A 21,359-nucleotide genomic window follows, 5' to 3' on the forward strand; every position below is an offset into this window, starting at 1 on the left:
ACTGGGCTGTTGAGGTGGTGAAGGGCTGGGTAGAGAGTAGTCCTGGAAATAGAAGCCTGTATGTGTGGAACAGACTTTCTTTAGTAGTCTGGAATTAATTATCCCTCTGATCCTTTAAGACTAGTCACTTCCTTCCCTACATTTGCAGACACAGCTAGTACCATGCATGCTGTCAGCAATGCACTGCTTGTCTCCTCAAGCTCCTAGAAGCTCTAGGTGGGAGCTGGTGGGAAGGATGGAGGTTTGTGGCACTGATGCTGCCCTCTTGAAACCAGGTGGAGGCGAAGGAGACAGGCACTGTTCCTCCTTCACTGGGGTTCAGCTATGTTAGTGTTGGTGTGGTGCTGGATTTTTCATCTTTTACCCTAACACATCTCAAAAGTTTAATTTCTGTCCTGTAGGTCAACGTGGCTGCCAGAGCATTTCTTCCTTTCCCAGAAGTGCCCTCCATGTTGTACCCTGTGGGCTGCCCTTTATCACCATCCATGGGCTTTGGGCCACCCCGACTTTCTCCAAGCTGGTGACCTCTGGGACCTCACCCTCCCCCTCCACCATCTGGGAAGATGATCTGAACAGTAGGAGTTAACTTAGAAAACACGTTTTGTCTTTCTTCTTGTTGAGTCTTTGGAGAAGATGCAGTGATGGTACCACAGGGCTTTCAGGTCAGTCTGAGGACGTTGTAATGTTTTTTGTTTCTCAGGACATGCATGAAATGGGCAGTCATTTCCACATAGTGAGCTGGGCAACATATGTCTCTCATAGAGAAGGAAAGAGGCCTTATACAGGCCGACAAACAGAGCACTCCCTAGGATGTAGCTTGTACAGAGACCATGTGCTGGGCTCTCTGAGGGATGAGACACACCCCTAACTTTATTTATAGCTAGTTGAGACCTGAGCTGTTCACAGCTGCTTGATTAGTTCTAAAAACACCTGAACCAGGGCCCTGTGAACCTTCCTCAAGGGACAGGATCAGATCTCCCTCTTGTCCTCAAGGGTCACCCGAGGCACCTGAAAATCCTCTGCCCCCAGTAAGGGACCCAAGAGTGGGAAAGAGTTGAATATAATGAAACATGTGGCAGAAGGTTTGTTTTTCTTCCACAAAGTCTATGCAAGTCAGAATCACCTCCATCCACCTCCAGCCTTTATGAGACGCAGGACATGGTACAGCTCCCATGGGGAACATCAGTTCTGTCTCTACCAAGGATGCAGAGAAAGACAAGGTAAATTCTGTTGCCCATTTCAGTTGTAATGGTTTCTGGAAACTTATCTGGCCTTGTCTGATATTCTATGTCCTCTGGTGTCTTTACTGTTTTTTCATCCTCACAAGCCTCCAGGCTTCTCCAGTTTAAGATCATCATGGTAGCTGGCACCTCTGGAAGCCACAAGTGCGTCGAGGCTGAGGACCATGTGGCTCTCACTTTGTGTTTGTGGAAATAACTTGAGGAGGATGACACTTCACTGTACCCTCAAGTCTTCTGGAGCGGCTGACTCCTTCCGCACCTTCTTTACATGGAGTTATTGTTATTATTTTTATTTTTTCCTATTTCATTGTAGGCGATGAACTTGTTCAGAATGTCTGCGATAAGCCTCGTGACTGGAAAAGATGAAAACTCTTTCCAGCTTTATATTGTGTGCTTTGTGCAGTGCTGAATGTTCTTAGATAAATTTCAGAATTCATTACTGATCCTTCTGTGTTGGTAAATGTGTGATAGAGAATTTCTCGGTTGTCCCCTAGGTGGAACTACTCTGAATTATGAGAAGTGGCACGTGTACTCGAAAATGTACATGGAACTGCAGTCGTGAAGGTAGAGAATCAGTGATTACTTGCAGGGCCAGTATCTCACAGAGTCCTTCAGTTGTGTTTATATGAGCAGGTTCTCTTGTGTCCCTGGAGCAGTTATAACTGGTACTTTGTCTCACGATACCTTTTGGGAGTTTGACACCTGAAATCGAGACATGTTTCTGTTCATTCTTTTATGTAGAATTTCTACCTCCCTTTTACAATGAGACAGAATAGCTCTGCAACTCATATTGTATTTAAAAGCTGAATTACCTGTGAATTAAGGTAAACATACCTGAGACCAATGAATGTGTACAGGTAATGTGTTTCTCTCAGAAAACACATTTCCAGGCCCCCTGCAGGACTCCAGGAATCCCCGTCTCCTCAGAAGTCTCTGTGGCCTTGCAGAGAAGATGCCTTTGTCAGGGAGGGAAGCAGAGCGAGTACAGGCATGGCCTGGCAGGCGGAGCTCTGACCCTGGGTGGCTTTAATCTCTGTGTGGTGCTGGGCTTTTCTTTCCTGCATGTTCTGTCCGTTCTCAATGTGCAAGTAAAAAGTCTGCACATGTGGTGGAAGAGGACACCAGAGGGGTCCTGGACACAGATGCCTGCCTCTCTGGAATATGCTCCTTTATTAGACTGGCATTACTGCCATCAGTCTTCTAGAATAGGACGCCTTGGCCTACTGCATTTGTAAACACAGGAAGTGACATGTGGCGACAGTAGTTTCTCCTTGTAGCACCTGGTTGGGATGCTTCAGGCTGTAGGTGGGATCTCGTGGGAGGGTAGAGTTTTCTGGCACTGATGCCCTGTTCTAGAACCTGTGAATGAACAAGCAGCCAGGTGCTGACACCTGCTTCATTGGGTTTCAGCTCCTGCAGGTGTTCTTCTTCTGTCTGTCATACCAGCATACCTGTCACTTCTGTTCTGTAGGTCCCTATGGATGCAAGAGGACCTCCTCCTTTACCAGGTCCACCCTGCAGGCCCTTCCCCAAAGACCACTTTTATCACTGTTCATGGGCTCAGTGAGCCTCCTCCAGCTCCTTGGTGTCCTCGGACACAGGACCCACCACCTCCACCTCAACTATTTATAAGATGATATGAACAGTATGAGTGGATGTGTTCAGCACGTTCAGCTTCTGTCTTGTTGAGTCTTTGAGAAGACACAGAGATGGCCTCACAGGCTTGGCAATGCAAGGGTGCTGCTGGCTGAGGACACTGTTAAGATTCCTCAGGTTTCTCAGGACATACATATGTTGGCCTGTGTCTTTTCCCTTACTGAACTGGGGAACTGGGCTGCAGGTGTCTCTTGTGGAGAAGGAATGAGTCTTTTCATAGAAAAGCAGGCATATCAGTTCTGCAGGTGTGCCTTGTACAGAGTCCATGTTAATGGCTCTGTGAGAGATGAGGCACACCCCTACCATCAGGGGCTTCAAGTGTCCTAACGGGGAGAGTCACATGCATTAAAAGACATGGAGCTTCTGATCTACAATAGTGGCAGCTCCAGTAATGGGACCTTAAGTACAAGAGCCAGAGACGTGAATCTCATGGGAATGAATTGGAGACTGTGCATGAGAAGGGCGAGCTGAGATGGTCCAGAGGGGAGGGTGTTGGACTCAGTGAGATGGAGTTGGAGGCCATTTCTGGCAGGGCCCACAACCTGGGCAGGGAGAGTGAGCTCAGCGTGAGGTCCACACAGAGCTGCTGCATGGGTTCAAGGACAGTTCATGCAGGTATCATCTCTGAAATGTCATTGTGGCCAAAGTGCACCTAGTTCATTATCTAAATAAAGACTGTTGTTTCCCTTGGTTTTCTGAAGGTTCTGGATCTGTGTGAAAGAATGCCCTGGAGATTTGTAGTTTAACTTGGTTCTTATGGGATGCTTGTCTGCCTAAGTTTGTGTGCCTCTGTGAGACTGGATGGGACAAAAGGTTGTAGATCAGCTGTGCGGCTTCCTTGGCCTTCAGCCTGAGTCAGACTCCTAGCAGGGAATTCAGTGTTGACCAGGAAATGCCCCTGCTGGGCTCTTGTCACCCCACCCCTGCACCTGCTGTCACCACCCTGCCTGAAGGTTTGCATCTCTGAAACTTCCCTCACAATTTCCAGAGGCACTTCCTGTGATCCCGCTGTCTCAGCCCTAATGCCAGCTCTCAGTGGGGCCATCTCAGAGCCTCAGCTTTGTAACCTGAGAAGCAGGGACAATGTTGGTCTCTGAGGTCAGTGCGATGAAGAGGTGGTTAATTTTTAAAATGTATGGGATGAGTGGGCATTCACCCTTCTCAAGGGAAAATGAATGTATCTGCACACAGAAGATCATCAACAGATATTTATTCAATTTCATGAAACTAAGGCTATAATGCCTGGGGCTGGGAGATTGGCAATTCCTGTTTCAAAAGATACAACAAAGACCCCTGTGTTTTTTCTATTAAAATTCAGGTCCTACTTTACAAAGAAGGAAAATATAAGTATGAGAATGTGTAAATTCAGAGATCTACACCTAAGATCTGAAGATAATCCTCTTCCATTACAGGTAGACACACAAATGCAGCCACACAAATATGTGCTCATCTAAAGCCACAGATGTATTGTAGAAGAAAAAACGCATAAAGGAGAACAGAAGATCCGTTTGCAATTACTAAAAATCACTTTGACATAGAGGGCAATCAGTTTGAAATTTGAAGAGGACACTGAACCATTACAAACCAGCTGTGGTTATTATATATTTAGAGATGGTGTCTAATCTGCCCCTTGGTCTGAATTCTTTCCCTGCCCACCCCGTTCCCTCCACTTTGTCCTTCCTAGTGTCCTCTAATATACTTGTCACAGTCGTGTCTCTGTGTCAGCGTCTGCTTCCAGGAAAATCGACACTCATGCCTCATCAGGTGTACACTTTCGGGTTCCTGTAACACAGTTAGCCAACAGGTAGAATGTATAGTATTGGTGGAAGAAGACAGATCATTCTTTGGGGTTGTATTGCCTGGAAGGGACCTATAGTTCCATCTGAGGAGTTGGATACATCCTTTAGGGAGCTCTGGTGGTGGCGGTTAATTCTGTAGGTAGGTACTCATGAGCATATGGCATGCCTGCTAGTTTATGGGGTTTGTGCTGATGAGCAGGTCAGGTATCTGTCTCCAGGAAAGGGTCTATTCTGAAGGTGGGGAATGGATTCAGGAGACCAGTAAGGAGGCCCTGCATTAATCCAGCACTTGTGCCCTTATGTACCTCACCAGCTGCCTCCAATAGCACCAATCCAGGTGGCCTCCAAGGGGGCAAATGGCAGAAATTTTTGTGGTGAGTCACATGAGGTCCCATAAACCTCCCCTGTTGCCTTATTGAGGCATGGGGAGGGCAGAGGTCCATGGTCTGAGATAGGTTCCTTCGACACCACCCAGGAGAGTTGGGTTGTAAGCATATGGCTCCTTCTACATCGGCCAATCCAATCCACTTTGCCCCAGGGACCCTGAACCCTGTGAGCCCCTTTTTCCTCCCAGCTTAGGGAAGCAGCCAGCCCTCCAGCAGCTTTTGGGTCATGGCTGGGCCACCAAGGGTAAATGTCTGGCTGTCCACATGCTGCTAGCATTGCTATAGCAAATGTCAACACGAGCAGCTGCTGTACAGAGGGATTCTCCTCCATTGTGATCAGGGCCTGGGACCAAATATGACAGAAGAGAGGGAGAGACAGGAGTGCCCTGTGCTCCTGGACAGGGCTGCATGCACAGAGCAAATAGCCTGAAGCCTGGGGAGAGAAAGAGACCGGGAGAGAGACATTGGATGAGTGATGGGGGATTGGGCAAGTCCTAGAGAGTGAAAGGAAGAAACAGAGAGAGATGGGGTTAGAGAGAAACAAAGAAGTACAAGGAGGAAAGTAGGGACCTGGTCCAGGTATGTGGACGGGGTGACATGGGCCAGGGGAGAGGGGGTGTATGAAGTGGATCAGTGCTGGGGCAGAAAAGGCCGGTATCATGGGCATCAGACTTCTGTGACTCCCAAGACCCTGGGGCCAAGCTCTACAGAGGGCATTGCATTTGAAAAGACTGGTATCCCTCATTTCTCCTGGAATTGTGGGGCTCAGCCTCATGTTCTGTCATGGAGAGGGATGTCTTGATGGAGAGTGTGTTGCTCTTTGGCAGGTAAACTCCAGAGCCTTCTCTGTGGGGTGGTGACCCTGGGCCATCTCCCTCACTGCCCCAGGCCCTGCTGCATCCCCCGCAAACCTGCTGGCCTTCCTCATGTTCTGAACCCAGGCATCAGGCATTGTGCTGCCCCCAAGTCCTGCAGTCTGGACCTGGCAGAGGTGGATTGCTGATATTGATAAAAAGTATTTGACAATAAGGTCCATATTCTCCCTCTGGAACTAGCGGTGTGTTTCAAGATAGTGGGTTGCTATCCTCCTGTGCACTGCCAAACTGAGGATGCCAGATGGTAGGTGAACCCTTTAAAACACCGTTGTCTTCTCTTACATCAAAGTCAGAGACATTTTCATCTCCCAGCTTTCTTTTAATTCTGAAGAGATGGCAATTCATAATTGAAGACACAATGGTCCTATAGGAAATTGACCTATATGACTGATAGACATTGCTTCATTCATCTATATCCCTAAAGCACATTTCATTGAAAATATTAGCCAAGGATACTTACAGTAAATTCATAACAAATGTGTAGTTCCCTGTAAGTTGCATTCTGACCTTGTCACCTATGTGTCCATCAAAGATATTATTAGTGACTTTTCAGGTAAGCTGTCAACATCAAGATGGTGATGGTAGGGGCGCCTGGGTGCCTCGGTCAGTTAAGCGTCCGACTTCGACTCAGGTCATGATCTCATGGTCTGTGAGTTCAAGCCCCACGTCGGGCTCTGTGCTGACAGCTCAGAGCCTGGAGCCTGTTTCCGATTCCGTGTCTCTCTCTCTCTCTGCCCCTCCCCTGTTCATGCTCTGTCTCTCTGTCTCAAAGATAAATAAACGTTAAAAAAAAATTAAAAAAAAAAAGATAGTGATGTTAGAGATTCTGGTATAAATGGAATTTCACAGATTCTAAATTACGAATGATTTTTTTTCATTTTTAATGTTTATTTTTTTTTTTCCTTTTTGAGAGATCCTGAGCAGGGGAGGGCATATAGACAGGGAGACACAGAATCTGAGGCAGGCTCCAGGCTCTGAGCCTGACATAGGGCTCAAACTCATGGACTGCAATATCATGACCTGAGTCAAAGTCGGATGCTTAGCCAACTAAGCCACCCAAGTGCCCCAGGAATGATAGTTTATTGGCAAAGAAGTAGAAATTAAAGATAGTGTAAAGGATGTCTATTTTTAATTGAATATTTTTCACACATTTGTTGTGTTAGTTTTAGGCATACATTGTAGTCATTCCATATGTCTATAAATTATGTTGTACTTAACTACAAGTGTAGCTATCATGTGAAAGCATGCAACAGTATTACTACAGGATTGACTCTATTCCATTGGCTGTCCCTTGTATCCCTAGGACTCATTCATTCCATAGCTGGAAGCCGGTATCTCTCTCTCAAAGGTGTCAACTCTTTATCTAACCTTAGTATTTTGGTGGTAGACACATTTACCTCTTGTTCAGTATGTGTAAATTGGTGGTCTCTGTTTCTGTGAACATTGCTTAAAGCATTACAAGTGATGTCATTACATTAATAAATTCGGTTTGATTCTTCACTCATAAGAAAGGAGAAGGAAAAGATTTCTTTGTGTCCCAGGCCCTGTCAGTAAGACCCTTCCCAATGTGGAGAACAGGCTTAGTTGCCCAGAGCACCTTGGGTCCATCAGCTGAGTGACCAGGGCCTTCCACATTGCAGGAATTCCCATGGTGGCCAGCAGAGAGAGCTAGAGCACCACAAAGCAGGAGGGGCTGGTTCCTCTGGGTGCACAGTGAAGGCCTGCAGAGGGTACCCCATTGGCTTTTCTGACCCAGGGCACCTCAGAACAGGAATGGCTTCTGTTGTTCCCAGAGGACTCAGGGCCTCTGCTGCTGCCTTAGGACAGAGACCAGGGTGCGTTTCCAGCAGGTTCTGCCGCCCGTCCCAGGGGAGGCCTTGGGAGCTTTGCAGCAACTTGGCATCTCCTGAGTCACCAGAGAGAAACTGCCTTGTTGTACTGAGTGCTGAGGAGGGGGCGCTGGGTGGCTTCCCTGGGCGCGCTGGTCGGTCAGCAGCACAGGCCCTTGCACTTTCTGGGCTGTTCCCGTGTTTCATTCCTCCCCTTCCTGGACAGTATTTGAACAAGACGTATTTTACTAAAGGACCCGTGGATTGAGGGGTCTCATGACATCACATCATAGATGCTGTGGATGGTTTGTTCCAGATTCAGGCTTGTTTCTGGGAAGAAATCCTGACGGAAATTCAGAAAAACGGGAGCTGCGTTCCATTAGGACATGAATGCATGAAATGCTCATCTCAGGACCTTCTAGAAGAATGAGCTGGGACCCACTTTCCGAGTCCTGCTGGAACCAGAGACCGAGGTAAGGGCACAAACTGGGCCCCACATCACACATGCTTTTTAAAAATTTAATGATTAACCCAAAGCTATCTACACATTCAATGAAATCTCAATCAAAATTGCACCAGCATTCTTCTTGAAGCTAGAACGAGCAATCCTAAAATTCATATAGAACCACAAAAAGCCCCGAATAGCCAAAGTAATTTTGAAGAAGAAGACCAAAGCAGGAGGCATCACAATCCCAGACTTTAGCCTCTACTACAAAGCTGTCATCATCAAGACAGCATTGTATTGGCACAAAAACAGACACATAGACCAATGGAATAGAATAGAAGCCCCAAAACTAGACCCACAAACGTATGGCCAGCTAATCTTTGACAAAGCAGGAAAGAACATCCAATGGAAAAAAGACAGTCTCTTTAACAAATGGTGCTGGGAGAACTGGACAGCAACATGCAGAAGAATGAACCTAGACCACTTTCTTACACCATTCACAAAAATAAACTCAAAATGGATGAAGGACCTGAATGTGAGACAGGAAACAATCAAAACCCTAGAGGAGAAAGCAGGAAGAGACCTCTCTGGCCTCAGCCACAGCAATTTGTTACTTGACACATCCCCAAAGGCAAGGGAATTAAAAGCAAAAATGAACTATTGGGACCTCATGAAGATAAAAAGCTTCTGCACAGCAAAGGAAACAATCAACAAAACTAAAAGGCAAGTGATGGAATGGGAAAAAATATTTTCAAATGACATATCAGACAAAGGGCTAGTATCCACAATCTATAAAGAGTTCACCAAACTCCACACCCAAAAAACAAATAATCCAATGAAGAAATGGGCAGAAAACATGAATAGACACTTCTCTAAAGAAGACATCCAAATGGCCAACAGGCACATGAAAAGATGCTCAACGTTGCTCCTCATCAGGGAAATACAAATCAAAACCACACTCAGATATCACCTCACACCAGTCAGAGTGGCCAAAATGAACAAATCAGGAGACTATAGATGCTGGAGAGGATGTGGAGACACGGGAACACTTTTGCACTGTTGGTGGGAATGCAAACTGGTGCAGCCACTCTGGAAAACAGTGTGGAGGTTGCTCAAAAAATTAAAAATAGACCTACCCTATGACCCAGCAGTAGCACTGCTAGGAATTTACCCAAGGGATACAGGAGTCCTGATGCATAGGGGCACTTGTACCCCAATGTTTATATCAGCACTCTCAACAATAGCCAAATTGTGGAAAGAGCCTAAGTGTCCATCAACTGATGAATGGATGAAGAAATTGTGGTTTATATACACAATGGAATACTACATGGCAATGAGAAAGAATGAAATATGGCCCTTTGTAGCAACGTGGATGGAACTGGAGAGTGTGATGCTAAGTGAAATAAGCCATACAGAGAAAGACAGATACCATATGTTTTCACTGTTATGTGGATCCTGAGAAACTTAACAGAAACCCATGGGGGAGGGGAAGGAAAAAAAAAAGATTAGAGTGGGAGAGAGCCAATGCATAAGAGACTCTTAAAAACTGAGAACTGAGGGTTGATGGGGGGTGGGAGGGAGGGGAGGGTAGGTGATGCAGAACAGAAAAAAAATTAAAAAAAAATTAAAAAGTAAATAAAAATGTAATGGTTATTTTTCCAACATAGTGAAGTGATTGAAAACTACAGAAAACCTGGTAGGTGTCATTAACCTTAAGTTATTTTTTAATTTAAATTCTAGTTAGTAAAGATACAGTGTAATATTAGTTTCAGGTGTACAATGTAGAGCAACACTTCACATGTCACCTGGTGCTCATCCCAAGTGCACTTCTTAATACCCATCACCTGTTTCACCCATCCCCCACCCCAGTGGGGAAACCCTCAGTTTGTTTCCTAGTTAAGAGTCTATGTTTCACTGTCTCCTTCCCCTCCCCCCCCTTTGTTTTGTTTCATTTCCATGTGTTAGTGAAATTATCTGGTATTTGTCTTTCTCTGACAGGCTTATTTCACCTAGCATGACATTCTCTCGCTCCATCCACCTCATGGCAAATGACAAAATTTCATGTTTTTACAGCTAAATAATATTTCATTCCATATACTATATCTCAGTTTATTCAGCAGTTGATGGAAACTTGGGCAGTTTCCATAATTTGGCTGTTGTAGAAAATGCTGCTGTAAACATCAGTGTGCATGTATCCCTTTGAAGCATTATTTTTGTATTCTTTGTGTAAATACCTCGTAGTGAAATTGCTGGATCGTAAGGTAGTTCTATTTTCAATTTTTTGAGCAATCTCCATGATATTTTCCAGAGTGGCTGCACCAGTTTGCATTCCTACCAACAGTGCAAGAGGTTTCCTTTTTCCCCCACATCCTTGGCAACACCTGCTGTTTCATCATTTGTTGATTTTAGTCATTCTGACAGATGTAATGAGTTATCTCATTGTACTTTAGAATTGTATTTCCCTGAAGATCAGTATTGTTGAACATTTTTTCATGTGTCTCTTGGTTATCTGTATGTCTTCTTTGGGAAAATGTCTATTCATGTCTTCTGCCCATTTTTAATTGGATTTCTCTTTTTTTGCGTGCTGTGTAACTTTATATATTTTGGACACTAACCCTTTATCAGATGTCGTTTGCAAATACCATCATCCTGTAGGTTGTGTTTTAGTTTTGTTGATTGTTTCCTTGGTGACAGAAGCTTTTTATTTTTATTAAGTCCCATTATTTTTCTTGTGTTTCCTTACCTCAGGAGATATATCTACAAAGACATTTGTACAGCCAATGTCAAATAAGATACTGCCTGTGTTATCCTCTGGGATTTTTATGGTTTTAGGTTTCACACATAGGTCGTTATCCATGTTGGATTCATTTTTGTGTATGTTGTAAGAAAGTGGTCTGTTGTTGTTTTTGGTTTGTTTTGCAGGTTGCTGTCTAGTTTTTCCAAAACCATATGTTGGAGAGACTTTTTTAAAAGTGTATTTATTTATTTTTGAGAGAGAGAGAGAGAGACAGAGCATGCAGAAGAGAGGCAGAGAGAAATAGAATCCCATGCAGACTCTGCACTGTGTGGAGCCCGGCACGGGTTTGAAACTGATGAAACCTGAGATCATGACCTGAGCTGAAGCCATGATCAGACGCTTCAGTGACTGAGCCACCCATGTGCCCAAGACTATCTTTTTTTCAATTGGATATTCCTTCCTGCTTTGTTGAGGATTAATTGACCATATAGGTATGAGTTCATTTCTGGGTTTCCATTCTATTGATCTATGCATCTGTGGTTGGTTTTGTTTTGTTTTGTTTTGTTTTGTTTTGTTTTGCTAGTACCATACTGTTCTGATCACTATAGCTTTTTTTTAAAAATTTTTTTTAGTGTTTATTTTTGACAGAGAGAGAGACAGAGCATGAGTGGGGGAGGGGCAGAGAGAGAGGGAGATACAGAATCTGAAATAGGCTCCAGGCTCTGAGCTGTCAGCACAGAGCCTGATGTGGGGCTAGAACTCACAGACTGCGAGATCATGACCTGAGCCAAAGTCGGATGCTCAACTGACTGAGCCACCCAGGTGCCCCACGATAGCTTTGTAATATAACCTAAAGTCTGGAATTGTGATGTCTCCATCTTTGCTTTTCTTCAAGTTTGTTTTGGCTGTTTGGGGCCTTTTGTTGTTCCATATAAATTTTGGGATTATTTGTTCTAATTCTGTGAAAAATGTTTTGTTAGTGTGATAGGGATTTCATTACGTGTGTAGATTGTTTTGAGGAGTGTAGTCATTTTAACAGTATTTTGTTCTTCCCATCCATGAACATGAAATGTATTTCCCTTTCTTTGTGTCCTCTTCCATTTCTTTCATCAGTGTTTCATAGCCTTTAGAGTATAAGTCTTTCACCTCTTTGGTTAGGTTTATTCCTGGTATGTTGTGGTATTTGGTGTACCTGTCAATGGGATTGATTCCTTAATTTCTCTCTCTGTTCATGATTCGTCTATAGAAATGCAATAGCTTTCTGTACATTGATTTCTGTATATTGTGACTTGTCAAATTCATATCAATTCTAGCAATTTCTATCAGAGTCTTTCATGATTTTTATAGAGAGCATCATGTCAGTTACAAATAGTTAAAGTTCTACTTCTTCCTTGCTGATTTGGATCCCTCTTATTTCTTTTTGTTGTCTGATTGCTGTGGCTAGGACTTCCAGTACTATGTGGAATAACTGGTGAGAGGGGTCATCCCCGTCTTTTTCCTGACCTTGGAGGAAAAGCTTTCAATTTTTCCCCATTGAGGATGAGATTAGCTGTGTGTTTTTCGTAGATGACCTTTATTATGTGCAGGTAGGTTGAGTCTCAGTCTACTTTGCTGAGGGTTTTTTTTTATCATGAATGGATGTGACATTTTGTCAAGTGCTTTTCCTGCATCTGTTGAAAGTATCATATTGTCTTTATCCTTTCTTCTATTACTGTGGTGCATCATGTTGATTGATCTGTGAATGTGGAACCACCCTTGCAGCCCAGGAATATATCCCACTTGATTATGGTAAATGATTCTATTAATGTATTGTTGACTTTAATTTGAAGGTATTTTAATGAGAATTTCTGCGTACATACTCATTAGGCTATTGGTCTGCAGTTTTATTTTTTTAAAAAATTAAAAAAATTTTTTAACGTTTATTTTTGAGAGAGAGAGAGAGACAGAGCTCAAGAGGGGAAGGGCCAGAGAAAGAGGGAGACACAGAATCTGAAGCAGGCTCCAGGCTCTGAGCTGTCAGCACAGAGCCTGACCCGGGGTTCGAACTCACGACCCGCGAGATCATGACCTGAGCCGAAGTCCGACGCTTAATCGACTGAGCCACCCAGGTGCCCCTATTTAAAAAAAAATTTTTTAAACATATTTTTGAATGTTTATTTATATAGAGAGATAGAGTACATAAAAGTGAGGGAGGGGTAGAGAGACAGGGAGAGAGAATCCTGAGCATGCTCCACTGTCAGCACAGGGTACAATGTGGGACTCGAATGCATGAACCGCAAGATAATGACCTAATCCATAATTAAGAGTTGAACAGCCAACCGACCAAGCCACCCAGGCGCCCCGGCAGTTTTTGGTTTTAGTGGAGGCTTTATCTGATGTGGGTACCAGGGTAATAATGGCCTGATAGCATGGGTTTGTAAGTTTTCCTTCTTTTTTATTTTTTGTAATAATTCAAGAAGAATAGATATTACCTCTTCCTTACATGTTTGGTAGAATTAATCAGTGAAGCCTTCTGGCCCTGAGCTCTTGTGTTGGGGGAGATATGTTTTTATTACTGATTCAGTTTCTTTCTGGTTTCTGATTTTATGTATCTACCTGTTTCAGTTTTGGTAGTTTATGTGTTTCTAGGAATTTATCCATTTTTCCCAGAGTGTCCAATTTGTTGCATATAGTTTTTCACAATATTATCTTCTAATTGTATTTCTGTGGTGTGGACTGTTATTTCTCCTCTCTTATTTGTGATTTTATTTATTTGAGTCCTTTCTTTCTTCTTTGTGAAAAGTCTGTCTAGGAGGTTTTCAAGTTGATTACTATTTTCCAAAGAACCAGCCCCTGGTTTCATTGATTTGGTCTAGTGTTTTTTAGTTTCTATATCACTTATTTATCCCTTAATCTTTATTATTTCCTTCCTTCTGCCATCCTTAGGGTTGGATTGTTCTTTTTCTCATTCCTTTAGTTGTAAGTTTGGATTGTTTCAGATTTTTCTTCTCTGTAAGGTAGGCTTGTATTGCTATATACTTCTATCTTAGACTGCTTTTGCAGCATTCCAAAGTTTTTTACCAGTGTATTTTCATTTTCATTTGTTTCAGTGTATTTTCTCATTCATTTCCTGGTTGACCCATTCATTTAGTAGCATGTTGTTTAACCTCCCTTTATTTGTGGCCTTTCCTTTTTTTTTTTTTCTTTTCTTTTTGGGGGAGGGGTGTTGACTTCAAGTTTCTTAGCTTTGTGGTCAGAAAAGATGCTTGGTCTGATCTCTGGGTACCTGTTGAGGCCTGATTTGTGACCTAGAATGTGATAGATTCTGGAGAATGTCCCATGTACACTTGAAAAGAATGTGTATTCTGCCATTTTAGTATGGAGTGTTCTGAATATGTTTGTCTTTCTCTGATTGGCATATATCACTTAGCATAATATATTCTAGCTCCATCCACATTGTTGCAGATGGCAGGATTGCATTCTTTTTTGATGGCTGAGTAATATTTCATTGTATATGTGTGTGTGTATGTATGTATGTATATATATGTCTGAATGTATACACACACCCACCCCACAACTTCTTTATACCTTCAGCAGTTGAGTTGATGGATATTTGGGCTTTCTTTATAGTTTTGCTATTGTTGATAATGCTGCTATAAATAATGGGTGTATGCAATTTCACTATTAGGTATTTACCCAAAGGGTACCAAAATACAGTCTTGGTTTTAAAGTTTATTTTGCCTGATATAAGTATTGCTACTGGCTTTCTTTTGACATTATTGGCATGAGAAATGTTTCTTCATTCCCTCACTTTAAATCTGAAGGTGACTTTAGGTCCAAATAAGGCTTTGTAGGCAGCATCTAGATAGGTCTTGGTTTTTTTGGTTTGTTTGTTTCTTTTCTTTTTTTTTTCTTTTGTCCATTCTGACACCCTATTCGGTGTCTTTTTATTGGAGTATTTAGTCCATTTACATTCAGAGTAATTATTGATAGATATATAGTTAGTGCCATTTTATTAGGTGTTTTGCCATTATTTCTTGATGTTTTCTCTGATCCTTTGTTGTGTGTATCACTTTTGGTCTTTCATTTCCACTCAAAGAGTCCGATTTAAATATTCTTTTCTTTTGACTGGTATTAATTAATTTATTTTTCATATTTCTTTTTTTTTTTAATTTAAGCCCAAGTTAGTTATCTTATAGAATACATTTTCAGGAGTAGAATTTAGTGATCCATCAACTACAAAAAATACCCACTACTCATCGCAAGTGCCCCCCTCCAGTGCCTGTCACCCATTTAGCCCATCCCCCTATTCAGTAACCCTCCAGGAACCCTGAGTTTCTTCTCTGTATTTAAGAGTCCCTTATCATTTGACTCCCTCTCTGTTTGTATCTTATTTTTGCCTTCCTTTCACTATGTTCATCAGCTTAATTTCTTAAATTCCATAGATGAGAGAAATCATATGATGTGTGTCTTTCTCTGACATTTTGCTTAGCATAATATAGTTCAATTCCATCCAAAGTGTTGCAAATAGCAAGATTTCATTCTTTTTGATCACTGGATAATATTCCACTGTATAAATATACCACATCTTCTTTATCCATTCATCAGTCAATGGTCATTTGGGCTTTTTGCATAATTTAGCTATTGTTGATAATGCTGCTATAAATATTGGAGTGCATGTGCCACTTTAAGTCAGCGTTTGTGTATCCTTTGGATAAATACCTAGTAGTACAATTGCTGGGTCGTAGTGTAGTTCTGTTTTTAGTTTTTGTGATGAATCTCCATACTATTTTCCAGAGTGGATATACCACTTTGAATTCCCACCAGCATTGCAAAAGGGTTTCCTTTCTCTGCATCCTTGCCAACACCTGTCAATTCCTGAGATGTTAATTTTGGCTATTCTGATAGGTGTGAGGGGCTATCTCATTGTGGTTTTGATTTGAATTTCAATGATGATGAGTGAGGTTGAGCATCTTTTTTTATGTGTGACCAATCTGGATGTCATCTTTGGTAAAGTGTCTCTTCATGTCTTTTGCCCATTTCTTCACTGGATTATTTGGTTTTTGGGTGTTGAGTTTGATAAGTTTTTTATAGATTTTGGATACTAACCCTTTACCTGATGTGTCACTTGCAAATATCTTCTCCCATTACATCATCTGCCTTTTACTTTTGCTGATTGTGTCCTCTGATGTGCAGAAACTTTTTATCTTGAGGTCCCAGTAGTTCATTTTTGTTTTTGTTTCCCTTGCTTCTGGAGACACGACAAGCAAGAATTTGCTGTGGCCAGGATCAAAGAGGTAGGTTGCCTGTTTTCTCCTCTAGGATTTTGATGGTTCCTGTCTTACATTTAGATCTTTCATCCATTTTGAGGTGTGTGTGTGTGTGTGTGGTTTAAGAACATAGTCCAGATTCATTCTTCTCACTGTCCAGTTTTCCCAGTACCATTTGCTGAAGAGACTCTTTTTTTCCATTGGATATTCTTTCATTCTTTGTCAAAGATTACTCGGCCATATGTTTGAGGGTCTATTTCTGGGTTCCCTATTCTGTTCCATTGATCTCTGTGTCTCTTTTTGTGTCCGTACCATACTGTCTTGATGATTGCAGCTTTCTAATACACCATAAAGTCCAGAATTATAATGTCTCCAGCTTTGTTTTCTTTTTCAATATGACTTTGGCTATTTGGGGTCTTTTCTGGTTCCTTACAAATTTTACGTTTGTTTGTTCTAGCTCTGTGAACAATGCTGGTGTTATTTTGATAGGGATTGCATTGAATGTGTTGATTGCTTTGGGTAGTATTGACATTTTAACAATATTTGCTCTTCTAATCCATGAGCATGGAATGTTTTTCCATTTCTTTCTGTCTTCTTCAATTTCTTTCATAGATGTTATATTGTTTTTTCTTTTAATTTTTTTTAATGTTTGTTTATTTTTGAGAGAGAGACAGAGCATGAGCAGGGGAGGGGCAGAGAGAGAGGGACACACAGAATGTGAAGCAGGCTCCAGGCTCTAAGCTGTCAGCACAGAGCCCATCGTGGGACTCCAACCCACAAATGTGGGATAATGACCTGAGCCGAAGTCGGCGCTTAACTGACTGAGCCACCCAGGGGCCCCTCTACTGTTTTAAGTGTACTGATCTTTTACCTCTTTGGTTAGGTTTATCCCTGGGTATTTTATGGTTTTCAGTGCAATTGTAAATGAGATCAATTCCTTGATTTCCTGCTGCTTCATTATTGGCATATAGAAATGCAATCAAATTCTATATCTTGATTTTATATCCTGAGACTTTCCTGAATTCCTGTATCAGTCCTAGAAGTTTTTTGGTGGAGTCTTTTGGATTTTCCATGGAGAGTATCGTGTCTGCGAGGAGGGAAAGTTTGACCCCTCCTTGCCAGTTTAGACACCTTGTATTTCTTTTTGTTGTCTGATTGTTGAGGCTAGGACTTCTGACAGTATGTTGAATTATAGTGGTGAGAGTGGACATCCCTGTTGTGTTCCTGACCTTAGGGGGAAATCTCTCTTTTTTCCCCATTGAAAAGGATATTAGCTGTGGGACTTTTGTATCTGGACATTATGATGTTGAGGCATGATTCTTCTTTCCCTCCTTTCTTGAGGGTTTTTTTTTTCATGAAGAAAGGATGCTGTATTTTGTCAAATGCTTTTTCTGCATCTATTGAGAGGATCATGTGGTTCTTACCCTTTCGTTTATCAATGTGATGTATCCCATCAGTTGATTTGCAGACATTGAATCAGTTGTGCATCCCAAAAATAAATTCCACCTCATTGTGGTGAGCAATTCTTTTTATGTATTGTTGGATCTGGTTTGCTAATTTTTGTTGAGAATTTTTGCATCCAGGTTCATCAGGGAAATTGGTCTGTAGTTTTCCTTTTTAGTGGAGTCTTTGTCCAGTTTGGACTCAAGGCCATGCTGGCCTCATAGAATGAGTTTGGAAGTGTTCCTTCCATTTCTCTTCCCATGACCTTATCTTGTTCTTTCATTTGGGATGCATTCCTCTTGTCTTGGTATTTTGGCTATTTGCCTTCTCTCTGTTACCAAACCTCATTGTGTTACCTGCCTGTGAGTTGAATGGTTTTATGAAGAGGAGCTCATCCAATGTCCAGGGACTGACACATCAGGGAGTGTCTGTGGTGTGTGTTGCATGCACTGTTTTGTGTTCTGGCTGCACTATCCTTCAGGCCAGTTGTATGGGAAGTGTATGGTCCTTGGCCAGAATGTGGTGAGTTTTATCTAGGTCAGCTCTGATCTGCTTGTTAAATGAGACTTGAAATGACTGCCACTAGAAGTGAAGCCCTGCAGAACTGTCTGGTCAATAGAGGTGGTGTGGTCATGGGCTTCACCTGGTCTTCTGGGGAAGGGGCCAGCTCCATTGGGACTGAGGCAACCTTGAATGACCCAGAAGGCCAGTCTCGCCAGAGCACAGGAAGGTGGGGCTTGGTCTAAGCAGGTTAGGCAGCCAGTGTGGGAATGGCTTTGTTTCTAGCAGGTGGCTCTGTGTTTATGCTGGGGGGCAGAGGAGGGAAATGGCGCCACCCAGCTCCTTTGGCCTAGATCCTTTGTCCCCTCTTTGTGAACACTGCCTCTCAGGGATGTTCTCCAAGGTGAATGTATAATCTCCTCACTGTGTGCACCAGGAGTTGTACAGATCACTGTTTCCATGCCATCTGCTTGCAAGTAGTTTGCTGCCTTCTTTCCAGGAGTAGGCCAGTGTCCTCAGGGCTGTATCACAGCCAAGCCTGCTAACCTTTGAAACTCCACATTCTTGGAGTGCCTGGATGGCTTGATTAAGTGTCTGACTCTTGATCCTGGCTCAGATCATGACCTCATGGTCATGGGATTCTCTCTGTCCCTCTCTTCCCGCCCCTCCCTTGCATGTGCTCTCCTTATGTCTGTCTCAAAATAAATAAACTTAAAAAAAATTAGTGGTATGGAATACCTTATTTAGGTAAGATTGCCTCCCTGAGGGGAATGGCAGGAGTCTATCAGTTAAATTTCCAGCACTGACTAGGAAATTCTTTGTTGACTGGTTAAAGGTTACATTCCTGCAGGAATGAAACTAGGTTTGGTGACATGGGGCCTTAACATAAGTAACTCGATGATGGGCCTGTGATTTTTCTTACCATTCCAAACCCAAATTTTTACACATCTATTTTTTATTAAAAATATAGCCCTAAATAATATTTTAGCCATCTACTGCCAGCCCGATTTTTCATATCCTGTGAAACTATGACCATCTCCTACTCATAGATGAAGATCAACTCTGTGGCTCTAAGATCTTTGTGAGTCTAAGTTACTGATGGACTTTTGAAGTCTTTGACTCAGGGACCCCCATCCAGGCTGCTGAGCCATCACTTAGGCACAGAAGCACCCTTTCCAAGTCACCCCTTCCTAAAGCGTTGTCTTTCCCTCTTGTACTTCTGGGTCTTACCCTTTGGCAAGTCACATATCCTCATGCAAACCTGTTAAAGTGGCCCAGAGAAAGCTGCTTGCCTGTGACTGCCACTTCATGGTCACATCTTTTCCTTCTGAAACCCCTTGAACTCCCTATCATTCTTCCAGTCTTTGAAAATCTCTTTGATTTGGAAATATTTTATTCTGTTGTATTCCTGCTAAAAATATGCATGAAAATATTAAAGCAAGGATTCTTTAGAATAAGTGAGCCAGTCACAATGATTCATCTGGCCGTTTGTACATTTTTTTTTTTTAAATGTTCAGGCATGATGTGAAGCACATCCTGTAAAATCTGAGTATCATTCATTATCTAGGATAACCACCTTTATGGAAAGCCATTAGATGACATGCTCCTTCAAGATCAGAAAAACACTTAATATACATACCACAGAATACAGTGGTATATACATATGTTATTACCTTAAAATATGTACAGTAGATGTTTCTATGAATTGTATATCATCGTGCATTTGGTTTTCCATAACATGAATGCTATTATTTAAATTAAGCAATAGTGAGAACAACAAGAAGAGGTACATGTCAATCACTAGTAACTAATACTAGAACTAGTTATATAATATTATGTGTTGAAAAAATAAAACCATGATTACTAATAATCTTTTCATTCGTGATGGGTTTCTAGTTACCAAAAAAATTGGGAAGATAGTACTGAGTTTCCACATACATCAGACTGTTTTCTCACTATTGATGTCCTATGAGTTGGTACATTATCACAATCAATATCCCAAAGAGATATGGTAGTATTAACTAAAGTTTATATGTTAACTCAGATTTTGTCAGTTTTAACCTCTTCTGTTCCAGACTCCTCCCAGCTGGCACATTACATTCAGTCATCCTGTCTCCTTGGGCTCCACCCGGTCATGACGATTTTTAGATTTTCCATATTTTTCATAATCTGCAAAGTTTTGAGGGTACTTTTGTACAATGTATTTTGTAGAATGATCCTTGGTTGGGATATGTCTAATGTTTGTTCAAATGCTTAGGCCAGAGTTAATGTGTTTTGGAGCAGAAGATCCAGAGGCATAATGCCATCCATAATTATCACTTCACATAAAGGTTGTTTACTCTGAAGATTGGGGTCTTTTGTGGTTCCATACAAATTTTAGGACTGTTCTAGTTCTGTGAAAAATGCTGTTGGTATTTTGATGTAGATTGCACTAATTGTGTCAATTGCTTTGGGAAGTATAGACATTTTCACAATATTTGTACTTGCGATCCATGAGCATGGAATGTCCTTCTGTTTCTTTGTGTCATCTTGAATTTCTTTCATCACTGTTTTACACTTTTCAGAGTATAGGTTGCTCACCACTTTGGTTAGATTTATTCATAGATATCTTATTATTTGGTGTGCAACTGTAAATGGGACTGTTTTCTTAATATCTATTTATACTGCTTCATTATTGTTGTCTAGAAATGCAACAGATTTCTGTACAATGATTTTGTATCCTGTGACATTGCTGAATTCATTTATCAGTTCTAGCAGTTATTGGGTGGACTCTTTAGGGTTTTCTATATATAGTATCATGTAGTCTGCAAAATGTGAAAGTTTCACTTCTTGCAGATTTGGATTTGTTTTGTTTTGTTTTTTGTCTGATTGTTGTGGCTTGGACTTCCAGTACTATATTTACGAAAAGTGGTGAGTAAACATCCTTGTCTTCTTCCTGACCTTAGAGGAAAAGCTCTCAGATTTTCCCCATTAAGGTTGATGTTAACTGCATAGATAACCCTTTATTACATTGATGTATGTTCCCTGTAAACCTAGTTTAGGGGGTTATAATCATGAAAGGATGTTGTACTTTGTCAAATGCTTTTTTCTGTATGTATTGATAATGACCGTATGTTTTTTTTTTCTTATATGTTTATTCATTTTTGAAAGACAGAGACAGAACGTGAGTGGGGTAGGAGCAGAGAGAGAGGGAGACAA

The 21,359-nt window shown here is 41.8% G+C and overlaps 1 long non-coding RNA gene across 2 annotated transcripts; it reads left to right on the forward strand.

The window, feature by feature from the left end:
• The first annotated feature begins 275 nt into the window (after window positions 1-275).
• Window positions 276-8,261, forward strand: LOC122482906. 2 transcript variants are annotated; one of them, XR_006297242.1, is made up of 4 exons: window positions 276-662; window positions 1,104-1,220; window positions 1,328-1,805; window positions 8,103-8,261. It is a non-coding gene; the product is annotated as an uncharacterized LOC122482906 (long non-coding RNA). The 2 variants fall into 2 exon arrangements; XR_006297243.1 differs by lacking the exon at window positions 1,328-1,805 and having other exon boundaries at window positions 280-662.
• Window positions 8,262-21,359: the final 13,098 nt, after the last annotated feature.

The sequence above is a fragment of the Prionailurus bengalensis genome, chromosome D1 (genome assembly GCF_016509475.1).
Source record: "Prionailurus bengalensis isolate Pbe53 chromosome D1, Fcat_Pben_1.1_paternal_pri, whole genome shotgun sequence".
NCBI classification, from domain to species: domain Eukaryota; kingdom Metazoa; phylum Chordata; class Mammalia; order Carnivora; family Felidae; genus Prionailurus; species Prionailurus bengalensis.